The sequence below is a fragment of the Brachyhypopomus gauderio genome, unplaced genomic scaffold, assembly GCF_052324685.1.
Source record: "Brachyhypopomus gauderio isolate BG-103 unplaced genomic scaffold, BGAUD_0.2 sc771, whole genome shotgun sequence".
In the NCBI taxonomy this organism is placed as follows: Eukaryota; Metazoa; Chordata; class Actinopteri; order Gymnotiformes; family Hypopomidae; genus Brachyhypopomus; species Brachyhypopomus gauderio.
In genome coordinates, this window is record NW_027507591.1 from 20,001 (window position 1) to 31,400 (window position 11,400).

At 46.2% G+C, this 11,400-nt stretch overlaps 20 non-coding genes across 20 annotated transcripts; all 20 read left to right on the top strand.

Moving 5' to 3' along the window:
- The first annotated feature begins 461 nt into the window (after window positions 1–461).
- Window positions 462–580, top strand: LOC143508019 (U5 spliceosomal RNA). Its single transcript, XR_013129107.1, has one exon. It is a non-coding gene; the product is annotated as a U5 spliceosomal RNA (small nuclear RNA).
- Window positions 581–743: 163 nt separating this feature from the next.
- Window positions 744–934, top strand: LOC143507991 (U2 spliceosomal RNA). Its single transcript, XR_013129080.1, has one exon. It is a non-coding gene; the product is annotated as a U2 spliceosomal RNA (small nuclear RNA).
- Window positions 935–1,609: 675 nt separating this feature from the next.
- On the top strand, window positions 1,610–1,728 carry LOC143508020 (U5 spliceosomal RNA). Its single transcript, XR_013129108.1, has one exon. It is a non-coding gene; the product is annotated as a U5 spliceosomal RNA (small nuclear RNA).
- Window positions 1,729–1,891: 163 nt separating this feature from the next.
- On the top strand, window positions 1,892–2,082 carry LOC143507992 (U2 spliceosomal RNA). The gene has a single exon (XR_013129081.1). It is a non-coding gene; the product is annotated as a U2 spliceosomal RNA (small nuclear RNA).
- A 668-nt stretch (window positions 2,083–2,750) lies between these two features.
- On the top strand, window positions 2,751–2,869 carry LOC143508021 (U5 spliceosomal RNA). The gene has a single exon (XR_013129109.1). It is a non-coding gene; the product is annotated as a U5 spliceosomal RNA (small nuclear RNA).
- A 163-nt stretch (window positions 2,870–3,032) lies between these two features.
- On the top strand, window positions 3,033–3,223 carry LOC143507993 (U2 spliceosomal RNA). Its single transcript, XR_013129082.1, has one exon. It is a non-coding gene; the product is annotated as a U2 spliceosomal RNA (small nuclear RNA).
- Window positions 3,224–3,892: 669 nt separating this feature from the next.
- On the top strand, window positions 3,893–4,011 carry LOC143508022 (U5 spliceosomal RNA). Its single transcript, XR_013129110.1, has one exon. It is a non-coding gene; the product is annotated as a U5 spliceosomal RNA (small nuclear RNA).
- Window positions 4,012–4,174: 163 nt separating this feature from the next.
- On the top strand, window positions 4,175–4,365 carry LOC143507994 (U2 spliceosomal RNA). Its single transcript, XR_013129083.1, has one exon. It is a non-coding gene; the product is annotated as a U2 spliceosomal RNA (small nuclear RNA).
- A 667-nt stretch (window positions 4,366–5,032) lies between these two features.
- Window positions 5,033–5,150, top strand: LOC143507975 (U5 spliceosomal RNA). The gene has a single exon (XR_013129066.1). It is a non-coding gene; the product is annotated as a U5 spliceosomal RNA (small nuclear RNA).
- Window positions 5,151–5,313: 163 nt separating this feature from the next.
- On the top strand, window positions 5,314–5,505 carry LOC143508003 (U2 spliceosomal RNA). The gene has a single exon (XR_013129092.1). It is a non-coding gene; the product is annotated as a U2 spliceosomal RNA (small nuclear RNA).
- A 674-nt stretch (window positions 5,506–6,179) lies between these two features.
- Window positions 6,180–6,298, top strand: LOC143508024 (U5 spliceosomal RNA). The gene has a single exon (XR_013129112.1). It is a non-coding gene; the product is annotated as a U5 spliceosomal RNA (small nuclear RNA).
- A 163-nt stretch (window positions 6,299–6,461) lies between these two features.
- Window positions 6,462–6,652, top strand: LOC143507995 (U2 spliceosomal RNA). Its single transcript, XR_013129084.1, has one exon. It is a non-coding gene; the product is annotated as a U2 spliceosomal RNA (small nuclear RNA).
- A 669-nt stretch (window positions 6,653–7,321) lies between these two features.
- Window positions 7,322–7,440, top strand: LOC143508025 (U5 spliceosomal RNA). Its single transcript, XR_013129113.1, has one exon. It is a non-coding gene; the product is annotated as a U5 spliceosomal RNA (small nuclear RNA).
- A 163-nt stretch (window positions 7,441–7,603) lies between these two features.
- Window positions 7,604–7,795, top strand: LOC143507999 (U2 spliceosomal RNA). The gene has a single exon (XR_013129088.1). It is a non-coding gene; the product is annotated as a U2 spliceosomal RNA (small nuclear RNA).
- A 678-nt stretch (window positions 7,796–8,473) lies between these two features.
- On the top strand, window positions 8,474–8,592 carry LOC143508026 (U5 spliceosomal RNA). The gene has a single exon (XR_013129114.1). It is a non-coding gene; the product is annotated as a U5 spliceosomal RNA (small nuclear RNA).
- Window positions 8,593–8,755: 163 nt separating this feature from the next.
- LOC143507996 (U2 spliceosomal RNA) lies at window positions 8,756–8,946 on the top strand. Its single transcript, XR_013129085.1, has one exon. It is a non-coding gene; the product is annotated as a U2 spliceosomal RNA (small nuclear RNA).
- Window positions 8,947–9,628: 682 nt separating this feature from the next.
- Window positions 9,629–9,747, top strand: LOC143508027 (U5 spliceosomal RNA). Its single transcript, XR_013129115.1, has one exon. It is a non-coding gene; the product is annotated as a U5 spliceosomal RNA (small nuclear RNA).
- A 163-nt stretch (window positions 9,748–9,910) lies between these two features.
- LOC143507997 (U2 spliceosomal RNA) lies at window positions 9,911–10,101 on the top strand. Its single transcript, XR_013129086.1, has one exon. It is a non-coding gene; the product is annotated as a U2 spliceosomal RNA (small nuclear RNA).
- A 679-nt stretch (window positions 10,102–10,780) lies between these two features.
- Window positions 10,781–10,899, top strand: LOC143508028 (U5 spliceosomal RNA). The gene has a single exon (XR_013129116.1). It is a non-coding gene; the product is annotated as a U5 spliceosomal RNA (small nuclear RNA).
- Window positions 10,900–11,061: 162 nt separating this feature from the next.
- On the top strand, window positions 11,062–11,252 carry LOC143507998 (U2 spliceosomal RNA). Its single transcript, XR_013129087.1, has one exon. It is a non-coding gene; the product is annotated as a U2 spliceosomal RNA (small nuclear RNA).
- Window positions 11,253–11,400: the final 148 nt, after the last annotated feature.

Genomic DNA, 11,400 nt, shown 5'->3' on the forward strand with positions numbered 1-11,400 from the left:
CATTTGTTGGTTGATTTGTCTGTCTGTCTGTCTCTGTCTGTCTGTCTGTGTGAATAAATAAAACAAAGCAGCCAAAAGCGCTCACTCCTTTAAAAAAAACCAGAATAAGTAAGAATGAAGGGGAGTGAGTGGTCTCTGTCTCTCTCACTGCCTTGTCAGCTGGTCACAAATGCAGTGCGAGCGGAGGCCACTCCCCTTTCGGCGGTTTGCAGTTTTCCCTCCGTTTTTGTTCTTTTTTTTTTTTTTTTTTTTTTTTTTTTTTTTGAGATTGTTACTGTTTTTTCCCCTCCTCTCTCTCTCTCTCTCTCCATTATAGCCTGCCAGCCCTGCCTGCCTGCCTGCCTGCCTGCCTGCCTGATGTTGCCAACAAGCCACAGCCCCGCAGGCTCCTCCCTTGTTACCGCGAACAAACGAGCTAGGCTTTAGGTTGGCGTAGCGGGACGCCTGAGCCTACATGGCTATAGCTCGGGTTTCTCTTCATTCACGCACAAATCTTTCGCCTTTTACTAAAGATTTCCGTGGAGGGGAACGTCAAAGAGTCAAATTGATTTTTTGGAGCGCTCTGCCTCCGGGCAGGGCCGCAACAATCTGTACAATGAGAATGTGTATAAACGTAGGGGTGGGCGTGGCACGAAGGGAAGGGTGAGCGTACGTACGGCTGGAAGGAAGGAAGGGCGCTGTCTCCGCGGAGGGGAGGCCTGTGCCGGCGAGGCCGGCGCCCAGGCCAGCGCCCATTTCAGGTTATCGCTTCTCGGCCTTTTGGCTAAGATCAAGTGTAGTATCTGTTCTTATCAGTTTAATATCTGATACGTCCTCTATATGAGGACTTCATATTAAATGGATTTTTAGAACAGGGAGGCGAAACAGGGGCTTGCCCCGTTCGCCCCACGCATCGACCTGGTATTGCAGTACCTCCAGGAACGGTGCACCTTCCTAAACGTGTGGAAAAGAAAGAGTTTGTTGCTGGTTGTATGGTATGATCAGCCTGTTTATTTTAATGAATTTGTAATATGTGTGTGTGTGTGTGTGTGTGTGTGTGTGTGTGTGTGTGTGTGTGTGTGTGTGTGTGTGTATGTATATATATATATATATATATATATATATATATATATATATATATATATATAATATTATAAAACTTTATTTTTACATTTGTTGGTTGATTTGTCTGTCTGTCTGTCTCTGTCTGTCTGTCTGTGTGAATAAATAAAACAAAGCAGCCAAAAGCGCTCACTCCTTTAAAAAAAACCAGAATAAGTAAGAATGAAGGGGAGTGAGTGGTCTCTGTCTCTCTCACTGCCTTGTCAGCTGGTCACAAATGCAGTGCGAGCGGAGGCCACTCCCCTTTCGGCGGTTTGCAGTTTTCCCTCCGTTTTTGTTCTTTTTTTTTTTTTTTTTTTTTTTTTTTTTTGAGATTGTTACTGTTTTTTTCCCCTCCTCTCTCTCTCTCTCTCTCCATTATAGCCTGCCAGCCCTGCCTGCCTGCCTGCCTGCCTGCCTGCCTGATGTTGCCAACAAGCCACAGCCCCGCAGGCTCCTCCCTTGTTACCGCGAACAAACGAGCTAGGCTTTAGGTTGGCGTAGCGGGACGCCTGAGCCTACATGGCTATAGCTCGGGTTTCTCTTCATTCACGCACAAATCTTTCGCCTTTTACTAAAGATTTCCGTGGAGGGGAACGTCAAAGAGTCAAATTGATTTTTTGGAGCGCTCTGCCTCCGGGCAGGGCCGCAACAATCTGTACAATGAGAATGTGTATAAACGTAGGGGTGGGCGTGGCACGAAGGGAAGGGTGAGCGTACGTACGGCTGGAAGGAAGGAAGGGCGCTGTCTCCGCGGAGGGGAGGCCTGTGCCGGCGAGGCCGGCGCCCAGGCCAGCGCCCATTTCAGGTTATCGCTTCTCGGCCTTTTGGCTAAGATCAAGTGTAGTATCTGTTCTTATCAGTTTAATATCTGATACGTCCTCTATATGAGGACTTCATATTAAATGGATTTTTAGAACAGGGAGGCGAAACAGGGGCTTGCCCCGTTCGCCCCACGCATCGACCTGGTATTGCAGTACCTCCAGGAACGGTGCACCTTCCTAAACGTGTGGAAAAGAAAGAGTTTGTTGCTGGTTGTATGGTATGATCAGCCTGTTTATTTTAATGAATTTGTAATATGTGTGTGTGTGTGTGTGTGTGTGTGTGTGTGTGTGTGTGTGTGTGTGTGTGTGTGTGTATGTATATATATATATATATATATATATATATATATATATATATATAATATTATAAAACTTTATTTTTACATTTGTTGGTTGATTTGTCTGTCTGTCTGTCTCTGTCTGTCTGTCTGTGTGAATAAATAAAACAAAGCAGCCAAAAGCGCTCACTCCTTTAAAAAAAACCAGAATAAGTAAGAATGAAGGGGAGTGAGTGGTCTCTGTCTCTCTCACTGCCTTGTCAGCTGGTCACAAATGCAGTGCGAGCGGAGGCCACTCCCCTTTCGGCGGTTTGCAGTTTTCCCTCCGTTTTTGTTCTTTTTTTTTTTTTTTTTTTTTTTTTTTTTTTTTGAGATTGTTACTGTTTTTTTCCCCTCCTCTCTCTCTCTCTCTCTCCATTATAGCCTGCCAGCCCTGCCTGCCTGCCTGCCTGCCTGCCTGCCTGATGTTGCCAACAAGCCACAGCCCCGCAGGCTCCTCCCTTGTTACCGCGAACAAACGAGCTAGGCTTTAGGTTGGCGTAGCGGGACGCCTGAGCCTACATGGCTATAGCTCGGGTTTCTCTTCATTCACGCACAAATCTTTCGCCTTTTACTAAAGATTTCCGTGGAGGGGAACGTCAAAGAGTCAAATTGATTTTTTGGAGCGCTCTGCCTCCGGGCAGGGCCGCAACAATCTGTACAATGAGAATGTGTATAAACGTAGGGGTGGGCGTGGCACGAAGGGAAGGGTGAGCGTACGTACGGCTGGAAGGAAGGAAGGGCGCTGTCTCCGCGGAGGGGAGGCCTGTGCCGGCGAGGCCGGCGCCCAGGCCAGCGCCCATTTCAGGTTATCGCTTCTCGGCCTTTTGGCTAAGATCAAGTGTAGTATCTGTTCTTATCAGTTTAATATCTGATACGTCCTCTATATGAGGACTTCATATTAAATGGATTTTTAGAACAGGGAGGCGAAACAGGGGCTTGCCCCGTTCGCCCCACGCATCGACCTGGTATTGCAGTACCTCCAGGAACGGTGCACCTTCCTAAACGTGTGGAAAAGAAAGAGTTTGTTGCTGGTTGTATGGTATGATCAGCCTGTTTATTTTAATGAATTTGTAATATGTGTGTGTGTGTGTGTGTGTGTGTGTGTGTGTGTGTGTGTGTGTGTGTGTGTGTGTGTGTATGTATATATATATATATATATATATATATATATATATATATATAATATTATAAAACTTTATTTTTACATTTGTTGGTTGATTTGTCTGTCTGTCTGTCTCTGTCTGTCTGTCTGTGTGAATAAATAAAACAAAGCAGCCAAAAGCGCTCACTCCTTTAAAAAAAACCAGAATAAGTAAGAATGAAGGGGAGTGAGTGGTCTCTGTCTCTCTCACTGCCTTGTCAGCTGGTCACAAATGCAGTGCGAGCGGAGGCCACTCCCCTTTCGGCGGTTTGCAGTTTTCCCTCCGTTTTTGTTCTTTTTTTTTTTTTTTTTTTTTTTTTTTTTTTTTTTGAGATTGTTACTGTTTTTTCCCCTCCTCTCTCTCTCTCTCTCTCCATTATAGCCTGCCAGCCCTGCCTGCCTGCCTGCCTGCCTGCCTGCCTGATGTTGCCAACAAGCCACAGCCCCGCAGGCTCCTCCCTTGTTACCGCGAACAAACGAGCTAGGCTTTAGGTTGGCGTAGCGGGACGCCTGAGCCTACATGGCTATAGCTCGGGTTTCTCTTCATTCACGCACAAATCTTTCGCCTTTTACTAAAGATTTCCGTGGAGGGGAACGTCAAAGAGTCAAATTGATTTTTTGGAGCGCTCTGCCTCCGGGCAGGGCCGCAACAATCTGTACAATGAGAATGTGTATAAACGTAGGGGTGGGCGTGGCACGAAGGGAAGGGTGAGCGTACGTACGGCTGGAAGGAAGGAAGGGCGCTGTCTCCGCGGAGGGGAGGCCTGTGCCGGCGAGGCCGGCGCCCAGGCCAGCGCCCATTTCAGGTTATCGCTTCTCGGCCTTTTGGCTAAGATCAAGTGTAGTATCTGTTCTTATCAGTTTAATATCTGATACGTCCTCTATATGAGGACTTCATATTAAATGGATTTTTAGAACAGGGAGGCGAAACAGGGGCTTGCCCCGTTCGCCCCACGCATCGACCTGGTATTGCAGTACCTCCAGGAACGGTGCACCTTCCTAAACGTGTGGAAAAGAAAGAGTTTGTTGCTGGTTGTATGGTATGATCAGCCTGTTTATTTTAATGAATTTGTAATATGTGTGTGTGTGTGTGTGTGTGTGTGTGTGTGTGTGTGTGTGTGTGTGTGTGTGTGTGTATGTATATATATATATATATATATATATATATATATATATATATATAATATTATAAAAACTTTATTTTTACATTTGTTGGTTGATTTGTCTGTCTGTCTGTCTCTGTCTGTCTGTCTGTGTGAATAAATAAAACAAAGCAGCCAAAAGCGCTCACTCCTTAAAAAAAACCAGAATAAGTAAGAATGAAGGGGAGTGAGTGGTCTCTGTCTCTCTCACTGCCTTGTCAGCTGGTCACAAATGCAGTGCGAGCGGAGGCCACTCCCCTTTCGGCGGTTTGCAGTTTTCCCTCCGTTTTTGTTCTTTTTTTTTTTTTTTTTTTTTTTTTTTTTTTTTGAGATTGTTACTGTTTTTTCCCCTCCTCTCTCTCTCTCTCTCTCCATTATAGCCTGCCAGCCCTGCCTGCCTGCCTGCCTGCCTGCCTGCCTGATGTTGCCAACAAGCCACAGCCCCGCAGGCTCCTCCCTTGTTACCGCGAACAAACGAGCTAGGCTTTAGGTTGGCGTAGCGGGACGCCTGAGCCTACATGGCTATAGCTCGGGTTTCTCTTCATTCACGCACAAATCTTTCGCCTTTTACTAAAGATTTCCGTGGAGGGGAACGTCAAAGAGTCAATTGATTTTTTGGAGCGCTCTGCCTCCGGGCAGGGCCGCAACAATCTGTACAATGAGAATGTGTATAAACGTAGGGGTGGGCGTGGCACGAAGGGAAGGGTGAGCGTACGTACGGCTGGAAGGAAGGAAGGGCGCTGTCTCCGCGGAGGGGAGGCCTGTGCCGGCGAGGCCGGCGCCCAGGCCAGCGCCCATTTCAGGTTATCGCTTCTCGGCCTTTTGGCTAAGATCAAGTGTAGTATCTGTTCTTATCAGTTTAATATCTGATACGTCCTCTATATATGAGGACTTCATATTAAATGGATTTTTAGAACAGGGAGGCGAAACAGGGCTTGCCCCGTTCGCCCCACGCATCGACCTGGTATTGCAGTACCTCCAGGAACGGTGCACCTCCTAAACGTGTGGAAAAGAAAGAGTTTGTTGCTGGTTGTATGGTATGATCAGCCTGTTTATTTTAATGAATTTGTAATATGTGTGTGTGTGTGTGTGTGTGTGTGTGTGTGTGTGTGTGTGTGTGTGTGTGTGTGTGTGTGTGTATGTATATATATATATATATATATATATATATATATATATATATATAATATTATAAAACTTTATTTTTACATTTGTTGGTTGATTTGTCTGTCTGTCTGTCTCTGTCTGTCTGTCTGTGTGAATAAATAAAACAAAGCAGCCAAAAGCGCTCACTCCTTTAAAAAAAACCAGAATAAGTAAGAATGAAGGGGAGTGAGTGGTCTCTGTCTCTCTCACTGCCTTGTCAGCTGGTCACAAATGCAGTGCGAGCGGAGGCCACTCCCCTTTCGGCGGTTTGCAGTTTTCCCTCCGTTTTTGTTCTTTTTTTTTTTTTTTTTTTTTTTTTTTTTTTTTTTGAGATTGTTACTGTTTTTTCCCCTCCTCTCTCTCTCTCTCTCTCCATTATAGCCTGCCAGCCCTGCCTGCCTGCCTGCCTGCCTGCCTGCCTGATGTTGCCAACAAGCCACAGCCCCGCAGGCTCCTCCCTTGTTACCGCGAACAAACGAGCTAGGCTTTAGGTTGGCGTAGCGGGACGCCTGAGCCTACATGGCTATAGCTCGGGTTTCTCTTCATTCACGCACAAATCTTTCGCCTTTTACTAAAGATTTCCGTGGAGGGGAACGTCAAAGAGTCAAATTGATTTTTTGGAGCGCTCTGCCTCCGGGCAGGGCCGCAACAATCTGTACAATGAGAATGTGTATAAACGTAGGGGTGGGCGTGGCACGAAGGGAAGGGTGAGCGTACGTACGGCTGGAAGGAAGGAAGGGCGCTGTCTCCGCGGAGGGGAGGCCTGTGCCGGCGAGGCCGGCGCCCAGGCCAGCGCCCATTTCAGGTTATCGCTTCTCGGCCTTTTGGCTAAGATCAAGTGTAGTATCTGTTCTTATCAGTTTAATATCTGATACGTCCTCTATATGAGGACTTCATATTAAATGGATTTTTAGAACAGGGAGGCGAAACAGGGGCTTGCCCCGTTCGCCCCACGCATCGACCTGGTATTGCAGTACCTCCAGGAACGGTGCACCTTCCTAAACGTGTGGAAAAGAAAGAGTTTGTTGCTGGTTGTATGGTATGATCAGCCTGTTTATTTTAATGAATTTGTAATATGTGTGTGTGTGTGTGTGTGTGTGTGTGTGTGTGTGTGTGTGTGTGTGTGTGTGTGTGTGTGTATGTATATATATATATATATATATATATATATATATATATATATATAATATTATAAAACTTTATTTTTACATTTGTTGGTTGATTTGTCTGTCTGTCTGTCTCTGTCTGTCTGTCTGTGTGAATAAATAAAACAAAGCAGCCAAAAGCGCTCACTCCTTTAAAAAAAACCAGAATAAGTAAGAATGAAGGGGAGTGAGTGGTCTCTGTCTCTCTCACTGCCTTGTCAGCTGGTCACAAATGCAGTGCGAGCGGAGGCCACTCCCCTTTCGGCGGTTTGCAGTTTTCCCTCCGTTTTTGTTCTTTTTTTTTTTTTTTTTTTTTTTTTTTTTTTGAGATTGTTACTGTTTTTTCCCCTCCTCTCTCTCTCTCTCTCTCCATTATAGCCTGCCAGCCCTGCCTGCCTGCCTGCCTGCCTGCCTGCCTGATGTTGCCAACAAGCCACAGCCCCGCAGGCTCCTCCCTTGTTACCGCGAACAAACGAGCTAGGCTTTAGGTTGGCGTAGCGGGACGCCTGAGCCTACATGGCTATAGCTCGGGTTTCTCTTCATTCACGCACAAATCTTTCGCCTTTTACTAAAGATTTCCGTGGAGGGGAACGTCAAAGAGTCAAATTGATTTTTTGGAGCGCTCTGCCTCCGGGCAGGGCCGCAACAATCTGTACAATGAGAATGTGTATAAACGTAGGGGTGGGCGTGGCACGAAGGGAAGGGTGAGCGTACGTACGGCTGGAAGGAAGGAAGGGCGCTGTCTCCGCGGAGGGGAGGCCTGTGCCGGCGAGGCCGGCGCCCAGGCCAGCGCCCATTTCAGGTTATCGCTTCTCGGCCTTTTGGCTAAGATCAAGTGTAGTATCTGTTCTTATCAGTTTAATATCTGATACGTCCTCTATATGAGGACTTCATATTAAATGGATTTTTAGAACAGGGAGGCGAAACAGGGGCTTGCCCCCGTTCGCCCCACGCATCGACCTGGTATTGCAGTACCTCCAGGAACGGTGCACCTTCCTAAACGTGTGGAAAAGAAAGAGTTTGTTGCTGGTTGTATGGTATGATCAGCCTGTTTATTTTAATGAATTTGTAATATGTGTGTGTGTGTGTGTGTGTGTGTGTGTGTGTGTGTGTGTGTGTGTGTGTGTGTGTGTGTGTGTATGTATATATATATATATATATATATATATATATATATATATATATATATATATAATATTATAAAACTTTATTTTTACATTTGTTGGTTGATTTGTCTGTCTGTCTGTCTCTGTCTGTCTGTCTGTGTGAATAAATAAAACAAAGCAGCCAAAAGCGCTCACTCCTTTAAAAAAAACCAGAATAAGTAAGAATGAAGGGGAGTGAGTGGTCTCTGTCTCTCTCACTGCCTTGTCAGCTGGTCACAAATGCAGTGCGAGCGGAGGCCACTCCCCTTTCGGCGGTTTGCAGTTTTCCCTCCGTTTTTGTTCTTTTTTTTTTTTTTTTTTTTTTTTTTTTTTTGAGATTGTTACTGTTTTTTCCCCTCCTCTCTCTCTCTCTCTCTCCATTATAGCCTGCCAGCCCTGCCTGCCTGCCTGCCTGCCTGCCTGCCTGATGTTGCCAACAAGCCACAGCCCGCAGGCTCCTCCCTTGTTACCGCGAACAAACGAGCTAGGCTTTAGGTTGGCGTAGCGGGACGCCTGAGCCTACATGGCTATAGCTCGGGTTTCTCTTCATTCACGCACAAATCTTTCGCCTTTTACTAAAGATTTCCGTGGAGGGGAACGTCAAAGAGTCAAATTGATTTTTTGGAGCGCTCTGCCTCCGGGCAGGGCCGCAACAATCTGTACAATGAGAATGTGTATAAACGTAGGGGTGGGCGTGGCACGAAGGGAAGGGTGAGCGTACGTACGGCTGGAAGGAAGGAAGGGCGCTGTCTCCGCGGAGGGGAGGCCTGTGCCGGCGAGGCCGGCGCCCAGGCCAGCGCCCATTTCAGGTTATCGCTTCTCGGCCTTTTGGCTAAGATCAAGTGTAGTATCTGTTCTTATCAGTTTAATATCTGATACGTCCTCTATATGAGGACTTCATATTAAATGGATTTTTAGAACAGGGAGGCGAAACAGGGGCTTGCCCCGTTCGCCCCACGCATCGACCTGGTATTGCAGTACCTCCAGGAACGGTGCACCTTCCTAAACGTGTGGAAAGAAAGAGTTTGTTGCTGGTTGTATGGTATGATCAGCCTGTTTATTTTAATGAATTTGTAATATGTGTGTGTGTGTGTGTGTGTGTGTGTGTGTGTGTGTGTGTGTGTGTGTGTGTGTGTGTGTGTGTGTATGTATATATATATATATATATATATATATATATATATATATATATATATATATATAATATTATAAAACTTTATTTTTACATTTGTTGGTTGATTTGTCTGTCTGTCTGTCTCTGTCTGTCTGTCTGTGTGAATAAATAAAACAAAGCAGCCAAAAGCGCTCACTCCTTTAAAAAAAACCAGAATAAGTAAGAATGAAGGGGAGTGAGTGGTCTCTGTCTCTCTCACTGCCTTGTCAGCTGGTCACAAATGCAGTGCGAGCGGAGGCCACTCCCCTTTCGGCGGTTTGCAGTTTTCCCTCCGTTTTTGTTCTTTTTTTTTTTTTTTTTTTTTTTTTTTTTTTGAGATTGTTACTGTTTTTTCCCCTCCTCTCTCTCTCTCTCTCTCCATTATAGCCTGCCAGCCCTGCCTGCCTGCCTGCCTGCCTGCCTGCCTGATGTTGCCAACAAGCCACAGCCCCGCAGGCTCCTCCCTTGTTACCGCGAACAAACGAGCTAGGCTTTAGGTTGGCGTAGCGGGACGCCTGAGCCTACATGGCTATAGCTCGGGTTTCTCTTCATTCACGCACAAATCTTTCGCCTTTTACTAAAGATTTCCGTGGAGGGGAACGTCAAAGAGTCAAATTGATTTTTTGGAGCGCTCTGCCTCCGGGCAGGGCCGCAACAATCTGTACAATGAGAATGTGTATAAACGTAGGGGTGGGCGTGGCACGAAGGGAAGGGTGAGCGTACGTACGGCTGGAAGGAAGGAAGGGCGCTGTCTCCGCGGAGGGGAGGCCTGTGCCGGCGAGGCCGGCGCCCAGGCCAGCGCCCATTTCAGGTTATCGCTTCTCGGCCTTTTGGCTAAGATCAAGTGTAGTATCTGTTCTTATCAGTTTAATATCTGATACGTCCTCTATATGAGGACTTCATATTAAATGGATTTTTAGAACAGGGAGGCGAAACAGGGGCTTGCCCCGTTCGCCCCACGCATCGACCTGGTATTGCAGTACCTCCAGGAACGGTGCACCTTCCTAAACGTGTGGAAAAGAAAGAGTTTGTTGCTGGTTGTATGGTATGATCAGCCTGTTTATTTTAATGAATTTGTAATATGTGTGTGTGTGTGTGTGTGTGTGTGTGTGTGTGTGTGTGTGTGTGTGTGTGTGTGTGTGTGTGTATGTATATATATATATATATATATATATATATATATATATATATATATATATATAATATTATAAAACTTTATTTTTACATTTGTTGGTTGATTTGTCTGTCTGTCTGTCTCTGTCTGTCTGTCTGTGTGAATAAATAAAACAAAGCAGCCAAAAGCGCTCACTCCTTTAAAAAAAACCAGAATAAGTAAGAATGAAGGGGAGTGAGTGGTCTCTGTCTCTCTCACTGCCTTGTCAGCTGGTCACAAATGCAGTGCGAGCGGAGGCCACTCCCCTTTCGGCGGTTTGCAGTTTTCCCTCCGTTTTTGTTCTTTTTTTTTTTTTTTTTTTTTTTTTTTTTTTGAGATTGTTACTGTTTTTTCCCCTCCTCTCTCTCTCTCTCTCTCCATTATAGCCTGCCAGCCCTGCCTGCCTGCCTGCCTGCCTGCCTGCCTGATGTTGCCAACAAGCCACAGCCCCGCAGGCTCCTCCCTTGTTACCGCGAACAAACGAGCTAGGCTTTAGGTTGGCGTAGCGGGACGCCTGAGCCTACATGGCTATAGCTCGGGTTTCTCTTCATTCACGCACAAATCTTTCGCCTTTTACTAAAGATTTCCGTGGAGGGGAACGTCAAAGAGTCAAATTGATTTTTTGGAGCGCTCTGCCTCCGGGCAGGGCCGCAACAATCTGTACAATGAGAATGTGTATAAACGTAGGGGTGGGCGTGGCACGAAGGGAAGGGTGAGCGTACGTACGGCTGGAAGGAAGGAAGGGCGCTGTCTCCGCGGAGGGAGGCCTGTGCCGGCGAGGCCGGCGCCCAGGCCAGCGCCCATTTCAGGTTATCGCTTCTCGGCCTTTTGGCTAAGATCAAGTGTAGTATCTGTTCTTATCAGTTTAATATCTGATACGTCCTCTATATGAGGACTTCATATTAAATGGATTTTTAGAACAGGGAGGCGAAACAGGGGCTTGCCCCGTTCGCCCCACGCATCGACCTGGTATTGCAGTACCTCCAGGAACGGTGCACCTTCCTAAACGTGTGGAAAAGAAAGAGTTTGTTGCTGGTTGTATGGTATGATCAGCCTGTTTATTTTAATGAATTTGTAATATGTGTGTGTGTGTGTGTGTGTGTGTGTGTGTGTGTGTGTGTGTGTGTGTGTGTATGTATATATATATATAT